Source organism: Entelurus aequoreus, linkage group LG28, assembly GCF_033978785.1.
Source record: "Entelurus aequoreus isolate RoL-2023_Sb linkage group LG28, RoL_Eaeq_v1.1, whole genome shotgun sequence".
NCBI lineage: Eukaryota > Metazoa > Chordata > Actinopteri > Syngnathiformes > Syngnathidae > Entelurus > Entelurus aequoreus.
In genome coordinates, this window is record NC_084758.1 from 8,658,857 (window position 1) to 8,682,449 (window position 23,593).

General features: G+C 34.7%; 1 long non-coding RNA gene across 1 annotated transcript; it reads left to right on the forward strand.

Moving 5' to 3' along the window:
* Positions 1-453: 453 nt before the first annotated feature.
* On the forward strand, positions 454-18,996 carry LOC133644841 (uncharacterized). Its single transcript, XR_009824845.1, has 3 exons — positions 454-559; positions 741-853; positions 18,641-18,996. It is a non-coding gene; the product is annotated as an uncharacterized LOC133644841 (long non-coding RNA).
* The last annotated feature ends 4,597 nt before the right edge of the window (positions 18,997-23,593 follow it).

Sequence of the window (23,593 nt, forward strand, 5' to 3'; positions counted from 1 at the left end):
TACTTTAGTAGTAATGTATTTATCATGCACTTTACTTTAGTCTAAATGTTTTTATTATGTACTTTACTTCAGTAGTAATGGATTCATCATCTACTTTACTTGAGTCTTAATGTATTTATTATGTACTTTACTTTATAAACTAACAATATACAAATATAGATATGTAGAAATGATATTTATAGATAAATATTAACAATGTAACAATACATTATTGAAACAATCCCATGAACACAACAACACATGTATTTAAAATTAAATATAAAAATGTTTATATGCATTTTTATTTACATACTATTTATTTATATGATTATTAAATACATAAATGTTAATATTATCACACTAAAAACAATCCAATTCTGACTGGGATGGTGTCATTGGGTAGACTGCAGGTGCGCCTCATGTACTGAGGGGGCGCCGCTCGTAAATATAAAGTTATAAAGTAGAGAAAAAACGAAGAAGAACGTAATGACGCCAGCTGGTACCAATTTCAAAATGACAAATATTGACGACATAAAGGCTGAAAGAGGACAGTTTGGATGTTCATCGTGTTAATGTCTGCGTAAGTACAATAATCACACATATTAAATTCATCGTCACTCATTTGTTCCCATTATAAATTCCCCCCTGCGACAACCAGCATTGTTATGCTAATGCTAAGGAGCTACACACGTTTACCATTGGAATGTACAAATTAAATAGCTCATTAAATATAAATACCCTTCTTTGTCATGTTAATGAAGGAGCCAAATAAGCATTCATCTTCCTTTACTGGAGCGGCGAGGGCCACTTTGCTCATCTGACGTCATATGTCCACAGCCAGGTCGCAGGAGAGCTGGTGACGTCATTTGGTCAGGTGAGTTGTTGCTTCCTTTGAGTTAATGACCTTCATAAACTAATTACCTTCATAAACTAATTACCTTCATAAAGGTGATAAAAGTAGCTTGTGTTCCTCGGGAAGTGACACTTTGCAGCCCCTTTAAAGTGACATGACAGCTTCTGGAATGTTCCCCTAGTGTGTATAAAGTACTGTATTTACTGTGTACATGAAATACCCCCAAAAAAGGGACAAGCGGTAGAAAATGGATGGATGGATAAAATACTACAATATTGTAGTTACTGTATGTATAAAGTACTGAATTTACTGTGTACATAAAATACTACAATATTGTAGTTGCTGCATGTATAAAGTACTGTATTTACTGTGTACATAAAATACTACAATGTTGTAGTTATTGTATGTATAAAGTACTGTATTTACTGTGTACATAAAATACTACAATGTTGTAGTTATTGTATGTATAAAGTACTGTATTTACTGTGTACATAAAATACTACAATATTGTAGTTACTGTGTACATAAAATACCCCAAAAAAGGGACAAGCGGTAGAAAATGGATGGATGGATGGATAAAATACTACAATATTGTAGTTACTGTATGTATAAAGTACTGTAGTTACTGTGTACATAAAATACTACAATATTGTAGTTACTGTATGTATAAAGTACTGTAGTTACTGTGTACATAAAACTACAATATTGTAGTTACTGTATGTATAAAGTACTGTATTTACTGTGTACATAAAATACTACAATGTTGTAGTTATTGTATGTATAAAGTACTGTATTTACTGTGTACATAAAATACTACAATATTGTAGTTACTGTGTACATAAAATACCCCAAAAAAGGGACAAGCGGTAGAAAATGGATGGATGGATGGATAAAATACTACAATATTGTAGTTACTGTATGTATAAAGTACTGTAGTTACTGTGTACATAAAATACTACAATATTGTAGTTACTGTATGTATAAAGTACTGTAGTTACTGTGTACATAAAACTACAATATTGTAGTTACTGTATGTATAAAGTACTGTATTTACTGTGTACATAAAATACTACAATATTGTAGTTACTGTATGTATAAAGTACTGTATTTACTCTGTACATAAAATACCACAAAAAAGGGACAAGCGGTAGAAAATGGATGGATTGATGGATGGATAAAATACTACAATATTGTAGTTACTGTATGTATAAAGTACTGTATTTACTGTGTACATAAAATACTACACTATCGTAGTTACTATATGTATAAAGTACTGTAGTTACTGTGTACATAATATACTACAATATTGTAGTTACTGTATGTATAAAGTACTGTAGTTACTGTATACATAAAGTACTGTAGTTACTGTATATATAAAGGTACTGTAGTTAGTATGTACATGGAGTACTGTAGTAACTGTATATATAAAGTACTGTAGTTACTGTGTATATAAAGTACTGTAGTTACTATGGACATGAAGTACTGTAGTAACTGTATATATAAAGTTCTGTAGTTACTATGGACATGAAGTACTGTAGTTACTGTATATATAAATTACTGTAATTACTGTGTACATAAAATACTACAATATTGTAGTTACTGTATGTAAAAAGTACTGTAGTTACTGTGTACATAAAATACTACAATATTGTAGTTACTGTATGTATAAAGTACCGTATTTGCTGTGTACATAAAATACAATATTGTAGTTAAAGTACTATATTTACTGTGTACATAAAATACTACAATATTGTAGTTACTGTATGTATAAAGTACCGTATTTGCTGTGTACATAAAATACAATATTGTAGTTAAAGTACTGTATTTACTGTGTACATAAAATACTACAATATTGTAGTTACTGTATGTATAAAGTACTGTATTTACTCTGTACATAAAATACCACAAAAAAGGGACAAGCGGTAGAAAATGGATGGATTGATGGATGGATAAAATACTACAATATTGTAGTTACTGTATGTATAAAGTACTGTATTTACTGTGTACATAAAATACTACACTATCGTAGTTACTGTATGTATAAAGTACTGTAGTTACTGTGTACATAAAATACTACAATATTGTAGTTACTGTATGTATAAAGTACTGTAGTTACTGTGTACATAATATACTACAATATTGTAGTTACTGTATGTATAAAGTACTGTAGTTACTGTATACATAAAGTACTGTAGTTACTGTATATATAAAGGTACTGTAGTTAGTATGTACATGGAGTACTGTAGTAACTGTATATATAAAGTACTGTAGTTACTGTATATATAAAGTTCTGTAGTTACTATGGACATGAAGTACTGTAGTTACTGTATATATAAATTACTGTAATTACTGTGTACATAAAATACTACAATATTGTAGTTACTGTATGTATAAAGTATTGCAGTTACTGTGTACATAAAATACTACAATATTGTAGTTACTGTATGTATAAAGTACTGTATTTACTGTGTACATAAAATACTACAATATTGTAGTTACTGTATGTATAAAGTACCGTATTTACTGTGTACATAAAATACTACAATATTGTAGTTACTGTATGTATAAAGTACTGTATTTACTGTGTACGTAAAATACAATATTGTAGTTAAAGTACTATATTGACTGTATTCATAAAATACTACAATATTGTAGTTACTGTATGTATAAAGTACTGTATGTACTGTGTACATAAAATACTACAATATTGTAGTTACTGTATGTATGAAGTACTGTAGTTACTGTATATATAAAGTACTGTAGTTACTGTATATATAAATGTACTGTAGTTACTATGAACATGAAGTACCGTAGTTACTGTACATATAAAGGTACTGTAGTTCCCTATAACATTTGCTTAGAAAGCTATCCTTCTTGTGTTAGCATCCTGACAAGTAGCATTTGTCAAGTAACAAAATATTAGACTATGAAGTGTATACCTGCAGAATTTGCAAAAAACAACAACTAACATGTTAAAATACTAACGTCAAGTAACAAAATATGTATACCTAAAAAATGTGTTAAAAAAAAGTTAGCATGCTAATGTTAGCATACATGAAGTACCAAAATAGGACTCTGGTGTATACCTATAACATTTGCTTGAAAAGCTATCCTTCTTGTGTTAGCATCCTGACAAGTAGCATTTGTCAAGTAACAAAATATTAGCCTATGAAGTGTATACCCGCAAAATTTGCAAAAAATAGCTGACATGTTAAAATACTAACGTCACGTAACAAAATATATTATTCTGCGATGTATACCTGAAAAATGTGTTTAATAAGTTAGCATGCCAATACCGATAACATTTGCTTTAAAAAGCTATCCTCTTTGCGTTAGCATCCTGACAAGTAGCTTTTGTCAGTAACATATTAGACGCTGAGGTGTACACCTGCAAAATTTGCAAAAAAAATTGCTAACACGCTAATTTTGGCATGTTAAAATACTAACGTCAAGTTACAAAATATATTATTCTGCCATGAATACCTGAAAAATGTGTTTAAAAAGTTAGCATGCTACTGTTGGCATACATGAAGTACCAAAATAGGACTCTGGTGTATACCTATAACATTTGCTTAAAAAGCTATCCTTCTTGCGTTAGCATCCTGACAAGTAGCATTTGTCAAGTAACAAAATATTAGACTATGAAGTGTATACCTGCAAAATTTGCAAAAAAAAATAGCTAACATGGTAAAATACTAACGTCAAGTAACAAAATATATAATTTTTCGATGTATACCTGAAAAATGTGTTAAAAAAAAGTTAGCATGCTAATGTTAGCATACATCAAGTACCAAAATAGGACTCTGGTGTATACCTATAACATTTGCTTAAAAAGCTATCCTTCTTGCGTTTAGTAGCATTTGTCAAGTAACATATTAGATGCTGAGGTGTATACCTGCAAAATTTGCACACAAAAAAAGCTACCATGCTAATGTTAAAATGCTACCGACTGTGCCGCGGGTTGTTAAAAAAAATGAGCCCTGGGCTGCAAATGGGCCGCGGGCCGGCGTTTGGACACCCCTGTTGTAAATAAAGTCAACTTCTGCTGACGTTCCAATTCAGCGTTTCATCATTGTGGAGAAGGCCGCATAACGAGCGCCAGCCTTGAATGGTAATGACTCGGGCTAATCAACGGTCAGCCATTCTTCAAGCGCAGGTCACGCTCCCTCAGGAGGAAGTGCAGCGCTATCATCAATCTGCTTACAAGGGCCCCGTGACAAAGGACTGGAGGTCGTGGGCGGGGTTAAAAGTTTAGTGCACTGTAGGTGCCAAACGGAACATTCACCACCCCCAAGGGCCCCGCCTCCACCACCCATCGGCGCCATCTACATGTCAAAAGGCCTCGCTTGTTGAGTCGCTGTGTTCCACTTCCACACTCCCTTCGTGTAGCTTTGTAGTCATTTATCATTTATCCTTTTGTCCTCTTCCCTTCCAAGAAGGAGGTGTGTGGGTGTGTGTGTGTGTGTGTGTGTGTGTGTGTGTGTGTGTGTGTGTGTGTGTGTGTGTGTTCTGGCAATGCCGACTTAATGGGGACATCGCTCTGTTTACACCAGAGGTGTCAAAGTCGTTTTCACTGAGGGCCACAACGTAGTTATGTTTGGCCCCAGAGGGCCGTTTCTAACAGTGAATACTAATTTTTTTTTTAATGCATTTTATTAGTAGATTTTTTTTAAACTAAATTGTAAAAAAAATATGGTAAGTTGCAATCATTTCACCTCAAAATGTAGTGTATATTACTGTAAATGGAAAAACAGTACTGCCGTTTTTATGGTAAAAAGGCAGCTCAGTTGCCAGAATTTTACTGTAAAATGTAAAACAAATTTTAAACTGTAAATAAAAAAAAATGCAATTTTACAGTTACATTTTGGCACTTGAGCTGCCAGTTTTTTTTGTTTTTTTTTTTAACCACAAAACAACAACTGTAGATTTTTCGGTGTATTACTGTAAATACTAAAACGGCACCACAGTTTGTTACAACAAAAATTACAGTTTTTTTCATTTAGAGAAAAATGCTGTAAAAACCACAGTAAATTTCAAAATGTTCCCGTTTTTTTTTTATTACTGTAAATTAAAAAAAATGCAATTTTACAGTTACATTTTGGCACCTGAGCTGCCAGTTTGTTTTTTTGTTTTTAAAACGTCACCACAGTTTATTACAGTAAAAAAAAGTACTGTTTTTTTCATTTAGAGAAAAATGCTGTAAAAACCACAGTAAATTTCACAATTTTCCTATTTTTTTTATAACTGTAACTAAAAAAAAAATGCAATTTTACAGTTACATTTTGGCACCTGAGCTGCCAGTTTTTTTTGTTTTTTTTAAACGGCACCACAGTTTATTACAGTAAAAAAAAGTGCTGTTTTTTTTAATTAAAAGAAAATGCTGTAAAAACCACAGTAGATTTCACAATTTTCCCTTTTTTTTATTACTGTAAATTAAAAAAAATGAAATTTTACAGTTACATTTTGGAACCTGAGCTGCCAGTTTGTTTGTTTTTTTTATTTTTAAAACGGCACCACAGTTTATTACAGTAAAAAAAAAAGTACGCTTTTTTCATTTAGAGAAAAATGCTGTAAAAACCATAGTAAATTTCAAAATGTTCCCGTTTTTTTTTATTACTGTAAATAAAAAAAAATTCAATTTTACAGTTACATTTTGGCACCTGAGCTGCCAGTTTTTTTTGTTTTTTTTTAAACGGCACCACAGTTTATTACAGTAAAAAAAAAAAAGTGCTGTTTTTTTTAATTAAAAAAAAAATGCTGTAAAAACCACAGTAGATTTCACAATTTTCCCTTTTTTTTTATTACTGTAAATTTAAAAAATTGCAATTTTACAGTTACATTTTGGAACCTGAGCTGCCAGTTTGTTTGTTTTTTTATTTTTAAAACGGCACCACAGTTTATTACAGTAAAAAAAAAGTACACTTTTTTCATTTAGAGAAAAATGCTGTAAAAACCACAGTAAATTTCACAATTTTCCCTTTTTTTTTTTTTTTTTTACTGTAAATTAAAAAAAATGCAATTTTACAGTTACATTTTGACACCTGAGCTGCCAGTTGGTTTGTTTTTTTAATTTTTAAAACGGCACCACAGTTTATTACAGTAAAAAAAAGTACTTTTTTTTTCATTTAGAGAAAAATGCTGTAAAAACCACAGTAAATTTCACAATTTTCCCATTTTTTAAAATTACTGTAAATAAAAAAAAGCAATTTTACAGTAACATTTTGGCACCTGAGCTGCCAGTTTTTTTTTTTGTTTTTTTTACCACAAAACAACAACTGTAGATTTTTCGGTGTATTACTGTAAATGCTAAAACGGCACCACAGTTTATTACAGTAAAAAAAAGTACTGTTTTTTTCATTTAGAGAAAAATGCTGTAAATTTCACAATTTTCCCATTTTTTTTATTACTGTAAATTTTAAAAAATTCAATTTTACAGTTACATTTTGGCACCTGAGCTGCCAGTTTTCTTTGTTTTAAAAAAAAAACGGCACCACAGTTTATTACAGTGAAAAAAGTACTGTTTTTTTCATTTAGAGAAAAATGCTGTAAAAACCACAGTAAATTTCACAATTTTCCCATTTTTTTAAATTACTGTAAATAAATAAAAAATGCAATTTTACAGTTACATTTTGGCACCTGAGCTGCCAGTTTGTTTTTTTGTTTTTTAAAACGGCACCACAGTTTATTACAGTAAAAAAAGTACTGTTTTTTTCATTTAGAGAAAAATGCTGTAAAAACCACAGTAAATTTCACAATTTTCCTATTTTTTTAATAACTGTAAATAAATAAAAAAATGCAATTTTACAGTTACATTTTGGCACCTGAGCTGCCAGTTTTTTTTGTTTTTTTTTAAACGGCACCACAGTTTATTACAGTAAAAAAAAAAGTGCTGTTTTTTTTAATTAAAAAAAAAATGCTGTAAAAACCACAGTAGATTTCACAATTTTCCCTTTTTTTTATTACTGTAAATTAAAAAAATTGCAATTTTACAGTTACATTTTGGAACCTGAGCTGCCAGTTTGTTTGTTTTTTTTATTTTTAAAACGGCACCACAGTTTATTACAGTAAAAAAAAAAGTACGCTTTTTTCATTTAGAGAAAAATGCTGTAAAAACCACAGTAAATTTCACAATTTTCCCATTTTTTAAAATTACTGTAAATAAAAAAGAAATCAAATTTACAGTTACATTTTGGCACCTGAGCTGCCAGTTTGTTTGTTTTTTTTATTTTTAAAACGGCACCACAGTTTATTACAGTAAAAAAAGTAAAACATTTTTCATTTAGAGAAAAATGCTGTAAAAACCACAGTAAATTTCACAATTTTCCCTTTTTTTTTTTACTGTAAATTAAAAAAAATGCAATTTTACAGTTACATTTTGACACCTGAGCTGCCAGTTGGTTTGTTTTTTTAATTTTTAAACTGGCACCACAGTTTATTACAGTAAAAAAAAGTACTTTTTTTTTCATTTAGAGAAAAATGCTGTAAAAACCACAGTAAATTTCACAATTTTCCCATTTTTTAAAATTACTGTAAATAAAAAAAATGCAATTTTACAGTAACATTTTGGCACCTGAGCTGCCAGTTTTTTGGTTTAGTTTTTTTTACCACAAAACAACAACTGTAGATTTTTCGGTGTATTACTGTAAATGCTAAAACGGCACCATAGTTTATTACAGTAAAAAAAAGTACTGTTTTTTTCATTTAGAGAAAAATGCTGTAAATTTCACAATTTTCCCATTTTTTTTATTACTGTAAATTTAAAACAATTCAATTTTACAGTTACATTTTGGCACCTGAGCTGCCAGTTTTTTTTTGTTTTTAAAAAAAAAAAACGGCACCACAGTTTATTACAGTGAAAAAAGTATTGTTTTTTTCATTTAGAGAAAAATGCTGTAAAAACCACAGTAAATTTCACAATTTTCCCATTTCTTTAAATTACTGTAAATAAATAAAAAATGCAATTTTACAGTTACATTTTGGCACCTGAGCTGCCAGTTTTTTTAATTTTATTTTATTTTTTAAACGGCACCACAGTTTATTACAGTAAAAAAAAGTACTGTTTTTTTCATTTAGAGAAAAATGCTGTAAAAACCATAGTACATTTCACAGTTTTCCCTTTTTTTTTATAACTGTACATAAAAAAAATGCAATTTTACAGTTACATTTTGGCACCTGAGCTGCCTTTTTTTTATTTATTTTTTTTAAACGGCACCACAGTTACTTACAGTAAAAAAAAAGTACTGTTTTTTTCATTTAGAGAAAAATGCTGTAAAAACCACAGTACATTTCACAATTTTCCCTTTTTTTTTTATTACTGTAAATTAAAAAAAATGCAATTTTACAGTTACATTTTGGCACCTGAGCTGCCAGTTTGTTGTTTTTTTGTTTTTTTTTAAACGGCACCTCAGTTTATTATAGTAAAAAAAAGTACTGTTTTTTCATTTAGAGAAAAATGCTGTAAAAACCACAGTAAATTTCACAATTTTCCCATTTTTTTTATTACTGTAAATTTAAAAAAAATGCAATTTTACAGTTACGTTTTGGCACCTGAGCTGCCAGTTTTTTTTGTTTTGTTTTTTAAACGGCACCACAGTTTATTACAGTAAAAAAAAGTACTGTTTTTTTCATTTAGAGAAAAATACTGTAAAAACCACAGTAAATTTCACAATTTTCCCATTTTTTAAAATTACTGTAAAAAATAAATAATTCAATTTTACAGTTACATTTTGGCACCTGAGCTGCCAGTTTATTTATTTTTTTTTTTTTTTTAAGAGGCACCACAGTTTATTACAGTAAAAAAAAGTACTGTTTATTTAATTTAGAGAAAAATGCTGTGAAAACCACAGTAAATTTCACAATTTTCCCATGAAATCTATTGCTCCTTTTACATTGCACACTTTGATGGATAACTTGCTTTGAAATCATTATTATTAGTATTTTTCTATTTAAAAAATGGTTTGAATGTTTGATAATATATTTTTGCATAATTAGACGATATTTAAGTTAACATAATTTGCGATTACAAGGAGTACATTTTTTTCCCCTCCCAAAATAGAAAGAAAGAATACATTTAGTGAGAAAAGTTACAGTACTTTATTGATACATATTATTTCCAGGCTTTCGAGGATCAAAATTAAATGAAGTGGCGGGCCACATCTGGCCTTGAGTTTGACACCTGTGGTTTACACAGTCATCTTTAGGGGACCTCTGACAGTATGGGGACAAAAAACAGGTCCCCTAAAGGGAAACCTTTTTAAATGATAGTCACATCCATACTTGAAAAGTGAAACATTTGTTATCCCGGCATTAATAGTACTGTGATTCTGTATGGTATCCATCCTTAATTAAAACTAATATATTTTTCCAAAAACAAAATCTGGTTTAGTGTTCCTTAGGATGACATTTTCATACAGCCTGATTATAAAACATTATTATCTTAAAGTATGATTCACATTCAGAATTTTCCATCCTTCTATATATGCACTGCAAAAAGTCAGTGTTCAAAAACAAGAAAACTTAAAAAAAAAAATTAGGGGTATTTTACATGAACTAAGCAAAATGATCTGCCAATAGAACAAGAACATTTGGCTTGTCAAGACTTTCCAAAACAAGTAAAATTAGCTAACCTCAATGAACCCCAAAATACCTTAAAATAAGAATAATCTCACTAATAACAAGTGCACTTTTCTTGAAAAAAAAAATAAAAAAAGAGACCTTTTTTCTCAATATGTTGAAAAATATTCTTAAATTAAGTAAATGCCTTAAGCGCATATCTTGATATAATATGCGCTCGACATTACATTTCTTGAAACCGGCAAACTTACACTAAAAACTAGTTTATTTTTCTTAATGGAAAGGTAACAAGGCAACCGCTTGTTACTCTCGGGGTCTCCTAGCCGCTCAGGCAAATCATATTGTCTAAAAATGTATTTTTCCATCGATAACATGACATCATCGCGCCAAGTGCGTGCTCTTTCAGTCGATTAGTGCGCGAGGAATATATATATATACACGTGTGTGTGTGTGTATATATATATGTATATATGTATATATGTATATATATGTATATTTACAGCCCGGTCCACAGCCAAATTTTTTTTAATTGTAATTTTGAATAATTTACCTGAATGTGCATGAACTATTTCTGTTCAAAATAGTTTGAAATGCCACATGTTAAATGTTTAAATATTAACTGTCAGTTTACTGTACTGTGCCAACTGTACTACTATATGAGTACGTCTTTTCTCTTGTTTCATTGAAAATAAAACCGCAAAGTCCATTTGGCTGTCATTTGTTTTAATTATGAGACACAATTGTGTCAAAGTCATAATTTTTTTGTTCATGCTTGAAATAAGAAATTTTTACTTTGAAAAAGTAGTTTTATACTTGTGAGTGTTGATGACACAGCTTTGCAAGAGTTGATATTCTAGTTTCAAGCATGTTTTACTCAATATAGCTCATCACATCTCAGCAACAAGCTGTAATATTTTACTGAGATCATTTAGGACCAAAACCCTTAAAACAAGTAAAACACTCTAACATAAAATCTGCTTAGTGAGAAGAATTATCTTATCAGACAGAAAATAAGCAAATATCACCCTTATTTGAGATATTAAATCTTACTTAGATTTCAGTTTTTGCAGTGTGGTAGTTGGAGTTGCAGACAACTTCATTACTGCTAAATAGCAGTTTTGTCACAGAAGATGCAGGATTTGCTTTAACATTTAAGTGGTGAAACTTCCTATAAGAGGACAGCTGTAGTGCTGTATTCTGAGGATCATGTCATATTTCATTTGAATTTTTTTTTCTTTTTTTAAAGGTCCTCAGTAGTCACGTACAAATTTGTGTGAATTATGCAAAATTATTTAAATTTGGTCCCCATGAACCATATTAACTAGAGATGTCCGATAACATCGGCCTGCCGATATTATCGGCCGATAAATGCTTTAAAATGTAATATCGAAAATTATCGGTATAGTTTTTTATTATTATAGGTATCGTTTTTAAAAATTTATTTTAAATTTTTTATTAAATCAACATAAAAAACACAAGATACACTTACAATTAGTGCACCAACCCAAAAAACTTCCCTCCCCCATTCACACTCATTCACACAAAAGAGTTGTTTCTTTTTGTTATTAATATTCTGGGGCCGTACTTATCAAGCTTCTTAGAGTGCCATTTTACACTTAAGTCCTGAGAATTTGCGAAATTTAGTCCTACTCTCAAACTTAAGAATAAAAGCTTTTTATCAACGTTCTTAAGTCTAAGAATCACTCCTACTCTCCACGATATTTAAGAGACCTTCAGAGGTGTCTTAAGTGGTTAGGAGTTGCCAGCAGGGGATGACACTGAGGCGAGAGAGACGTGCGCCAACGTTCAGGGAATGGAACAATGTTTTGGTTTTTTTTATGACGAGCAGCTGGTCAAACGGTATCGTTTAGACAGAGCGGATATTATTTTTGTCACAGATTTAATACTTTTCGATTCCTTGTTGATTTCTGCATGTGTCTGCAGTGGGCTAGTATATATAGAGCCACCCACACCAGTTTCAAATTAGTTGCCTAATTAATGAGTTTGAAAGAAATGTTATGAGAGTAGCGTATGTGTGTGGCCGTGAGGTGAGTGACGTCAGTGAGTGTGTGGGCGAGAGAAGAGAGGGAGCGGTAGCGTGAGTGCCGGCGGGGACTAGTTTGTTTTGTATTATTTTGTAGTTTATTGTCAAAATATACACTCCCATTGTCCACTTAAATATTTCCAAGATATTTCTTTATTCTTAGACAACGGATTCCCTTCCGTGATTGGTCATTTCTATGGACACAGAAATGACGTCACCTAAAATTGCGTTTACGGCACATAGTAATGTCGTAATTCAGCTCCGAGTGTGACACTTAAGATTCAGTCCTACACTTCGCTGAAAGTGTGAGTAAGACGCTTGATAACTAACTTTTAAGTGCAGCTTTCAGCCAAGAATTTATTTACTCTTAAGTCAACTCTTAGCAGACTTCTTAGGAGTAATTCTAAGAAGCTTGATAAGTACGGCCCCAGGTCCCTACATTATATATCAATACAGTCTGCAAGGGATACAGTCCGTAAGCACACATGATTGTGTCCACTAATAGTACTAACCTTTAACAGTTAATTTTACTCATTTTCATTAATTACTAGTTTCTATGTACCTGTAACTGTTTTTATATTGCTTTACTTTCTTTTTTATTCAAGAAATTTTTTTAAATGTATTTATCTTATTTTATTTTATTAATTTTTAAAAAAAGGACCTTATCTTCACCATACCCGGTTGTCCAAATTAGGCATAATAATTAGTTAATTCCACGATCGGTAATTAAGAGTTGGACAATATCGGAATATCGGATATCGGCAAAAAAGCCATTATCGGACATCCCTAATATTAACTCTTTTCCCCCAGGGTCCCCAGTAAGAATGATCAGCACATTACTTCACCAATCCAGAGATTTAAAGACGTATATGAGCTAACTGGGCAGTGGCCATTTTACACCTTTTTTTTTTATGCCTCCACAACCTGTAGAAAGGGTGGTCCCCACAAGTCATGATCAAAAACTTGGTCCCCATTCCAAATGATAACCAGTATGTGTGTGTGTGTGTGTGTGTGTGTGTGTGTGTGTGTGTGTGTGAGAGAGGGAGGGGGGGGGGTGCAAGCATTGAGTTTGCCAAGTCAGGCAGAACGATGGACAGGAAGCGAGGCAGGAAGGAAGACGAGCCTCTCCCCATGAAGTGCCTTTTGTTTACGTGACGGGACTTGAAGCGGGCTAAAAGTGGCCGCCGGCTCCTCGCGCTTTGCTGACCCCTTTCTCAGGCGGACGGTGCGATGTTCGAATATTCAAGTCCCAATTTCCCGCAGAAAATACTGTATTTTCTGGACTTTACACATATATACAGTGGTGGTCAAAAGTGTACATACACGTGTAAAGAACATGATGTCATGGCTGTCTTGAGTTTCCAATCATTTCTACAACTCTTATTTTTTTTGTGATAGAGTGATTGGAGCACATACTTGTTGGTCACAAAAAACATTCATAAAGTTTGCTTCTTTTTAGGGATGTCCGATAATGGCTTTTTTGCCGATATTCCGATATTGTCCAACTCTTTAAAAAAAAATTTTTTTTAATTTTTAATTTTTAATTTTTAATTTTTAATTTTTAATTTTTAATTTTTAATTTTTAATTTTATTTAATTGTATTTTTTTTTTTTTTTTTTGTCCTGTCCAGCTTCTCAGGCAAATCATATAGTAGATGTAGATGCCCATATCGGCTGTTCATATTTACTTTACAAAAGAGAAGTGTAGGATACTTCTCTTGTTGCCTTATTTGTATTTGACTTTATTAAATGTATTTATTTTATCATTTGGTGCAGCCGGGCCGGAGCAGGAGGGGATAGAAAGAGACAAAAAGGAAGACAAGAGGGGGATTAGACAGAGAGACAAAAACAACAGCAAACACAACAACAACAATAGAGCAACATCAGCAAATACGACATGTACAAATATGATGGTAAAATTAATAGCAAATAAGCAGTTAGCGAAAATAAAAAATAATACAGAAATGACAATGAGCATTATTACACTAAAAATGGAGCAATACAAATACCAATAGAAATAGCGCTATTGATAATGAACAATACCAATACTTTACCTTTGTTATCAACAATACAGTTGTTCAAATGCAACAATACATATACGATAATGTCCAACTCTTAATTACCAATTCCGATATCAACCGATATATACAGTCATGGAATTAACACATTATTATGCCTAATTTTGTTGTGATGCTCCACTGGATGCATTAAACCAGTGTTTTTCAACCACTGTGCCGCGGCACACTAGTGTGCCGTGAGATACAGTCTGGTGTGCCGTGGGAGATTATATTTATATATTTTTTGCAAACCATTAATTATAGTCTGCAAATGATGTGTTGTTGTTGAGTGTCAGTGCAGAGTAGCCATGTAATACTCTTCCATATCAGTAGGTGGCAGCCGGTAGCTAATTGCTTTGTAGATGTCGGAAACAGCGGGAGGCAGCATGCAGGTAAAAAGGTGTCTAATGGTTAAACCAAAAATAAACAAAAAGTGAGTGCCTTTAAGAAAAGGCAATGAAGCTGAGGGAAGGCTATGCAGAACGAAACTACAACTGAACTGGTTACAAAGTAAACAAAAACAGAATGCTGGACGACAGCAAAAACTTGCAGCGTGTGGAGCAAAGACGGCGTCCACAAAGTACGTCCGAACATGACATGACAATCAACAATGTCCCCACAAAGAAGGATAGAAACAACTGAAATATTCTTGATTGCTAAAACCAAAGTAGATGTGGGGAATATCACTCAAAGGAAGACTTGAAACTGCTACAGGAAAATACCAAAAAAAGAGAAAAAGCCACCAAATTAGGAGCGCAAGACAAGAACTAAAACACTACACACAGGAAAACAGCAAAAAAAAAGTCCAAATAAGTCAGGGTGTGATGTGACAGGTGGTGACAGTACACCTACTTTGAGACAAGAGCTATAGTGATGCATGCTTTAAAGTCATATCCAACGATTGCGACAACGACTTTTTACTGTCAACTGAGTTTCGTTTTTTAATGATTTCTGCTGGTGGTGTGCCTTAGCAGTTTTGTCAACGCAAAAAATGTGCCATGGCTCAAAAAAGGTTGAAAAACACAATGTAACAAGGTTTTCCAAAATAAATCAACTCGAGTTATGGAAAAAAAAATGCCAACATGGCACTGCCATATTTATTATTGAAGTCACAAAGTGCATTATTTTTTTTAACATGCCTCAAAACAGCAGCTTGGAATTTGGGACATGCTCTCCCCGAGAGAGCATGAGGAGGTTGAGGTGGGCGGTAGCAGGGGGTGTATATTGTAGCGTCCTGGAAGAGTTAGTGCTGCAAGGGATTCTGGGTATTTGTTCTGTTGTGTTTATGTTGTGTTACGGTGCGGATGTTCTCCCGAAATGTGTTTGTCATTCTTGTTTGGTGTGGGTTCACAGTGTGGCGCATATTTGTAACAGTGTTAAAGTTGTTTATGCGGTCACCCTCAGTGTGACCTGTATGGCTGTTGACCAAGTATGCCTTGCATTCGCTTGTGTGTGTGAAAAATCGTAGATATTATGTGACTGGGCCGGCACGCAAAGGCAGTGCCTTTAAGGTTTATTGCCGCTCTGTACTACTCCCTACGTCCGTGTACACAGCGGCGTATTTTACTTTTTGAAACCGATACCGATAATTTTGAAACCGATACCGATAATTTCCGATATTACATTTTAAAGCATATATCGGCCGATAATATTGGCAGTCCGATATTATCGGACATCCCTAATACATACCCTATTTTTCTGAGTATAAGTCGCTTTGGAGTTTAAGTCGCACCGGCCGAAAATGCATAATAAAGAAGGAAAAAAACATATATAAGTCGCACTAGAGTATAAGTCGCATTTTTTGGGGACATTTATTTGATAAAAGCCAACACCAAGAATAGACATTTGAAAGGCAATTTAAAATAAATAAAGAATAGTGAACAACAGGCTGAATAAGTGTACGTTATATGAGGCATAAATAACCAACTGGTATGTTAACGTAACATATTATGGTAAGAGTCATTCAAATAACTATAACATATAGAACATGCTATACGTTTACCAAACAATCTGTCACTCCTAATCGCTAAATCCCATGAAATCTTATACGTCTAGTCTCTTACCTGAATGAGATAAATAATATTATTTGATATTTTACGCTAATGTGTTAATCATTTCACACATAAGACGCTCCTGAGTATAAGTCGCACCCCCGGCCAAACTATGAAAAAAAACTGCGACTTGTAGTTAGGGATGATATTTTCGAAACCGGTTCTCCCGGTTGTTCGATAAGAAAAGAACCGTTCGATAAGAAAAGAACCGATTCCATGGACTCGAATCCCTTTTTGAGAACCGGTTCCCGTTATCGAGGCCACTATAGTAAAGAAAAAGAGTTGGTTCTTTATTCGAATCCCTGGGAACGAATCCCGTCCCACAAGAAATGCCCTGTGGGACATCACAGGAAATGACGTAGCTCAGTCTAATGACTGAGCTACGTCATTTCCTGTGATGTCACACAAGCAGCAAACATAATGGACCGGAAAAAAAACGCCTCAAGGCATGGCTATTCACCTATAGCAGGGGTCGGCAACCCAAAATGTTGAAAGAACCATATTGGACCAAAAATACAAAAACAAATCTGTCTGGAGCCGCAACAAATTAGAAGCCATATTACATACAGATAGTGTGTCATGAGATATACATTGAATTGAGATGACTTAAAGGAAACTAAATGAGCTCAAATATAGCTACAAATGAGGCATAATGATGCAATATGTACATATAGCTAGCCTAAATAGCATGTTAGCATCGATTACCTTGCAGTCATGCAGTGACCAAATATGTTTGATTAGCACTCCACACAAGTCAATAACATCAACAAAACTCACCTTTGTGTATTCACGCACAACGTTAAAAGTTTGGTGGACAAAATGAGACAGAAAAGAAGTGGCATAAAACACGTCCTAGAAAGTCGGAGAAAGTTATACATGTAAACAAACTACGGTGAGTTCAAGGACCGCCAAAATTAGTAGGACAAAACGGCGCTCGCCAAATACTCGAATCAGTGAAGCATGTTTAATACAAACAGTGTGCTTTATAACAATTAGGGAGGTTTGTGTTATGTTTGTCCTCATACAGAAACCATATTAAAACAAAATTTTATTTTTTTCCCCCTCATCTTTTTCCATTTTTCATACATTTTTGAAAAAGTTTCAGAGAGCCACTAGGGCGGCGCTAAAGAGCCGCATGCGGCTCTAGAGCCGCGGGTTGCCGACCCCTGACCTATAGTGATCACAGAGACAGGTTGTTTTTGTGTTACTGTATATATTTGTTTTTCTGAAAAATCCCACTTAATATACTTTGGGTAACAACAGTTATATTTTATTTTTTTTAATTTTAGGGGGGTAACAGTCAATATTTATTTTTTTATTTTATTTTATTTTTTTCCTATAAAATAAAAAATATACAACAACCTATCTGGATTCCATAAGAGAATCGATAAGGAATCGGTTCGATAAGAGGATTCGATAATGGGCTCGAACTCGATAATTTCTTATCAAACATCATCCCTACCTGTAGTCCGAAAAATACGGTATACAGCCCGGCCCCCAGCCATATTTTTTTTAATTATAATTTTGAAGAATTTACCTGAATGTGCATGAATTATTTCTGTTCAAAATAGTTAGAAATGTCACACGTTAAATGTTTAAATATCAACTGTCCATTTACTGTACTGTGCCAACTGTACTACTATATGAGTACGTATTTTCTCTTCTTTCATCGAAAATAAAACTGCAAAGTCCATTTGGCTGTCATCTGTTTTAATTATGAGACACAATTGTGTCAAAGTCATGATTTTTTTTTATTTCACGCTTGAAATAAGAAATTATTACTTTGAAAAAGCGGTTTTATACTTGTGAGTGTTGATGACACAACAGTTGATATTCTAGTTTCAAGCATGTTTTACTCAATGTAGGTCATCACATCTCAGCAACAAGCTGTAATATCTTACTGAGATCATTTAGGACCAAAACACTTAAAACAAGTAAACACTCTAAACATAAAATCTGCTTAGTGAGAAGAATTATCTTACCAGACAGAAAATAAGCAAATATCACCCTTATTTGAGGTATGTAATCTTACTTAGATTTCACTTTTTGCAGTGTAGAAACAAAGAATGTCCTCTCCCTGACAGGATGAAGGATCTTTTGGGGGTAAAAGGGCCAAAGAAGAACCTCCTGCTCTCCAGCTGCTCACCAGCCAGGCCACTGGAACGCTGATTTGGCCCCGCGGAGCCCCTACAACTGAAGAGCAGCCAGATAACTTTATCTCCTGACCAACCGGCGCCCGCATCCCCAAGGTAGGCCTTTCGAACGCGCTTTTATTCCGCGCCAACCAATAGGAGCGTCGACGCCATCCGCCGCCCTAATGGAAGCAACCTGTGCTTTGTGGAGTGCGTTGAGGTAACGCACAGCTGCTCTGCTCGCTTTAAAGGGGAACCGCACTTTTTTTGGAATGTTGAGTTTGAGTTTATTTCGAACTTGCGTGCATACAACATGATACATCAACATTTCCAGTCTCTCTTTTCAACATGTTCGAAAAGGAGTAGGGAGAAGCACAGCTGATTTAATCCTACCCCTTTTCTTTTACATGACAGTTGCTAAAACTTTTGTTCACTTCCTGTTCTCAATTTATTCACAATATACTCCATAAGTCAGTGTTTTTCAACTAGTGTGCTGTGAGATACAGTCTGGTGTGCCGTGGGAGATGATCTAGTTTCACCTATTTGGATTAAAAATATTTTTTGCAAACCAGTAATTATAGTCTGTTGTTGTTGAGTGTCGGTGCTGTCTAGAGCTCGGCAGAGTAACCGTGTAATACTCTTCCATATCAGTAGGTGGCAGCAGGTAACTAATAGCTTTGTAGATGTCGGAAACAGCGGGAGGCAGAGTGCAGGTAAAAAGGTGTCTAATGCTTAAACAAAAATAAACAAAAGATAAGATGAGTGCCCCTAAGAAAAGGCATTGAAGCTGAGGGAACGCTATGCAGAACGAAACTAAAACTCCACTGGCTTCAAAGTAAACAAAAACAGAATGCTGGACGACAGCAAAGACTTACTGTGGAGCAAAGACGGCGTCCACAAAGTACATCCGAACATGACATGACAATCAACAATGTCCCCACAAAGAAGGATAGCAGTGTGTATATTGTACATATTACATATTGTTATGAAAGTGTCTGTTACTACATTATATATATATAGTTGCAGTGTGTATTTTACTACATTATATACTGTATATACTTGCAGTGTGTATATTGTATGTATTACATATTGTTATGAAGGTTTCTGTTACTACATTATTTATATATATATATATATATATATATATATATATATATATATATATATATATATATATATATATATATATATATATATATATATATACTCGCAGTGTGTATATTGTACATTTTACATATTGTTATGAAGGTGTCTGTTACTACATTATATATATATAGTTGCAGTGTGTATTTTACTACATTATATACAGTATATACTTGCAGTGTGTATATTGTATGTATTACATATTGTTATGAAGGTGTCTGTTACTACATTATTTATATATATATATATATATATATATATATATATATATATATATATATATATATATATATATATATATATATATATATATATATATATATACTTGCAGTGTGTATATTGTACATTTTACATATTGTTATGAAGGTGTCTGTTATTACATTATATATATATATATATAGTTGCAGTGTGTATTTTACTACATTATATACTGTATATACTTGCAGTGTGTATATTGTATGTATTACATATTGTTATGAAGGTGTCTGTTACTACATTATATATATATATATATATATATATATATATATATATATATATATATATATATATATATATATATATATATATATATATATATATATATATATATATTTATATATATATATATATATATATATAAAAATATATACATACACTTGCAGTGTGTATATTGTACATTTTACATATTGTTATGAAGGTGTCTTTTACTACATTATATATATACTTGCAGTGTGTATATTGTACATATTACATGTTATGAAGGTGTCTGTTACTACATTATATATATACTTGCAGTGTGTATATTGTAGATATTATATATTGTTATGAAGGTGTCTTTTACTACATTATATATATGCTTGCAGTGTGTATATTGTACATATTACATGTTATGAAGGTGTCTGTTACTACATTATATATATACTTGCAGTGTGTATATTGTAGATATTATATATTGTTATGAAGGTGTCTGTTACTACATTATATATATACTTGCAGTGTGTATATTGTAGATATTATATATTGTTATGAAGGTGTCTTTTACTACGCTATATATATACTTGCAGTGTGTATATTGTACATATTACATAGTGTTATGAATAGGGTTGGGTATCGTTTGAATTCGAACGATTCTGATTCCGATTCCGATTCTTTGTTTCGATTCCGATTCCTGACGGTTCCCGATTCCGATTCTTTTAAGAGGCAGGGTCGAAAAAAAGTTTAGGATATTTTAAATGAGCTAGCTAACCTACAGTCTTTCTGAATGAAATAGTCTGACATTCTCCATCAATTTTAAATTCTATTAACTTTTTATGAACTTTACTATAAATTCCTCACAGGGCTGTTTTCAACTAGAATATAAATATCAAATCTATGAACTTGAATATAAATATGATAAATTATGAATACATTTTCCCAGGGGTACACTTTCCTCAAGTGTATGATGCTGCAGGTACTTAAAAATGTTACCGTGCTCCCACTGATGGGCTAACCTGGTGCAGAAAAGCAAATAAACAATAAGAAACAACTTGCAAAACCCAGTCCAGATTAGCAGCAGGTACAGTATAAAATCAGAGACAGTTCTTGTTTAGGAAAATGACCATATCCGCCTTCTCAGGCAGGATGCGTGAGCGTTCTGGACAGATAGTGTCTCCTGCTGTGGAAAATACACGTTCGCTGGGTGTGGAAGAAGCTTGAACGCATAAATAGGAGAAAGCTAGATCTGACAGCAAAGGATAAGTCTTTTGTTGGTTCCACCACCATGCAGCAGGGTCGTCAGACATAAGTATCGGTGGAACGTCCTGGTACATCTGCAGCTCTCTCTCCACTCCTTTCTTGATGGACATGGAGCTCTGTTATTTCGCGGTTATTTCAATTTTTTTTGTAAAGTAAAGCCACACTTTCGACCGCCAACGCCCGCTATCCAGGCTTGAGCTTGACTGACTCGCTCGGCTATGCTAACACTTCCGGCGGTGGGCGCTTCTTCGTGGGTGTTCAGCGGCTTCTTCTTCCGGTTCGGCGGACATATTTTTTTCCGGTCGGCGGACTAAATTGGCGTGACAGCATCGAAAATTGGAATCGAAATTTAAACTTTTGAACGATTCCTGTCATGATCCATGGTCCGGATCATGTTTTTGTGTTTTCTGTTAATTTTGGACTCCTTTTGTTATTTGTTGTGCTCCTGTGAGTTTGTTTTGGTTGTCATGGTCACTCTTTGTGTGCACCTGTCTCTGATTAGTGCTCGCCCGCTCACCTGCTTCCCGAGCGCTAATCAGAGGCATTATTTAAGTTGCCTTTGCCAGTCACTCGTCCTGCTCTCATTGTGTTTGCTCCATGCACTTGTCACGTGAGTTTTTGATTTCTAGTGTTCCTTGTCTTTTGCCTATGCTAAGTAATAAGTTCCTTAACTTCCCGTGCGCTCTGCACGCATCCTTGTTGTTTTTGTTTATTGGATGATTTATGATAGATAAATCACTTCCTACCTTACGCCTTCGTCCAGAGCCGTTCCTTTGCATTGGGAGAACAACCGCGCAGCAAGCTGCGACCCCCCCGATCGTGACAGAATGAGAGCAGCAACCGTTCTCCCGCAAATGGACCAGAGGGAGATGGATGAAGGTACGCGCATGGTGTTGCGAGCGATGGAAGTGGAGACGCTTCACTATTCGACGGAGGAGAGGTCGAACCTTATGTGGGGACCTGGAGGCTCCCTTATCCCCATCGACTCCCTCTGGTCCGAAGACATCGCCGCTACACAGCAGTACCGGACGCGCAGGCAAAGGCGGAAGCCGTCCAGAAGGGCTTCGCCTCGCCGTCAGAACGCGTCACTCCCGCAAGCTCCTCCCCCGGACCGAAGCAAGTTGCAGGCAGCCCAGTATCCTTCCCCCGATGACGTCACTCCGTCCACGGCTGATGACGTCATGGCCCAGAATTTTTTTTTTCTGAATTCTGTCTCCTTGCGTCAACAACCTCCTAAAGACTTTAATTCTAAAATTATACCTTGTCAGGACATTCTTTTGAAATTTAGATGTCAGCCACAGTCTCCTTCTGAGTGCCAAGCTCCGCCCCCTAGGACTCTAGCCCCGCCCACGTCAGTGACTTTTTCCTCTCATCCTCCCAAAAGACCTCAGGTGGGGGGTGGGAAAAGACATTTTGGACAATTTAGAGGGGAGGATTTTGCCCCCCTCCTGACTTCCAGCCACCCACCCGTAAAGACTGTTCCAGACCGCAAGCAGCGCGTCTGGTATCCGCCCCTTGAGGGGGGGGCTGGGGCCGGGAGCTGTGCTGGTGGGGCTGCTCGGCTGCGCCCAGCCAGGCAGCAACCTCCATCCCGGCCGCCGCCACCTGTCCTTCGGCCTGCCAAGCCGCAACCTCCAGCCCGTCCTCCACCACCAGTCCGTCGGCATGCCAAGCCGCAACCTCCTGCCAGGCCACCTCCGCCAAAGTCACGACCAACACCTCCAAGTCTGGTTCCCACACCAGTACCTGCACCTCGGCTGGTTCCCACACCAGTACCTGCACCTCGGCTGGTTCCCACACCAGTACCTGCACCTCGGCTGGTTCCCACACCAGCACGTGCTCCTCGGCAGACGCCTGCACCTGCTCCTCGGCAGACGCCTGCACCTGCTCCTCGGCAGACGCCTGCACCTGCTCCTCGGCAGACGCCTGCACCTGCTCCTCGGCAGACGCCTGCACCTGCTCCTCGGCAGGCGCCTGCACCTGCTCCTCGGCAGACGCCTGCACCTGCTCCTCGGCAGACGCCTGCACCTGCTCCTCGCCAGACGC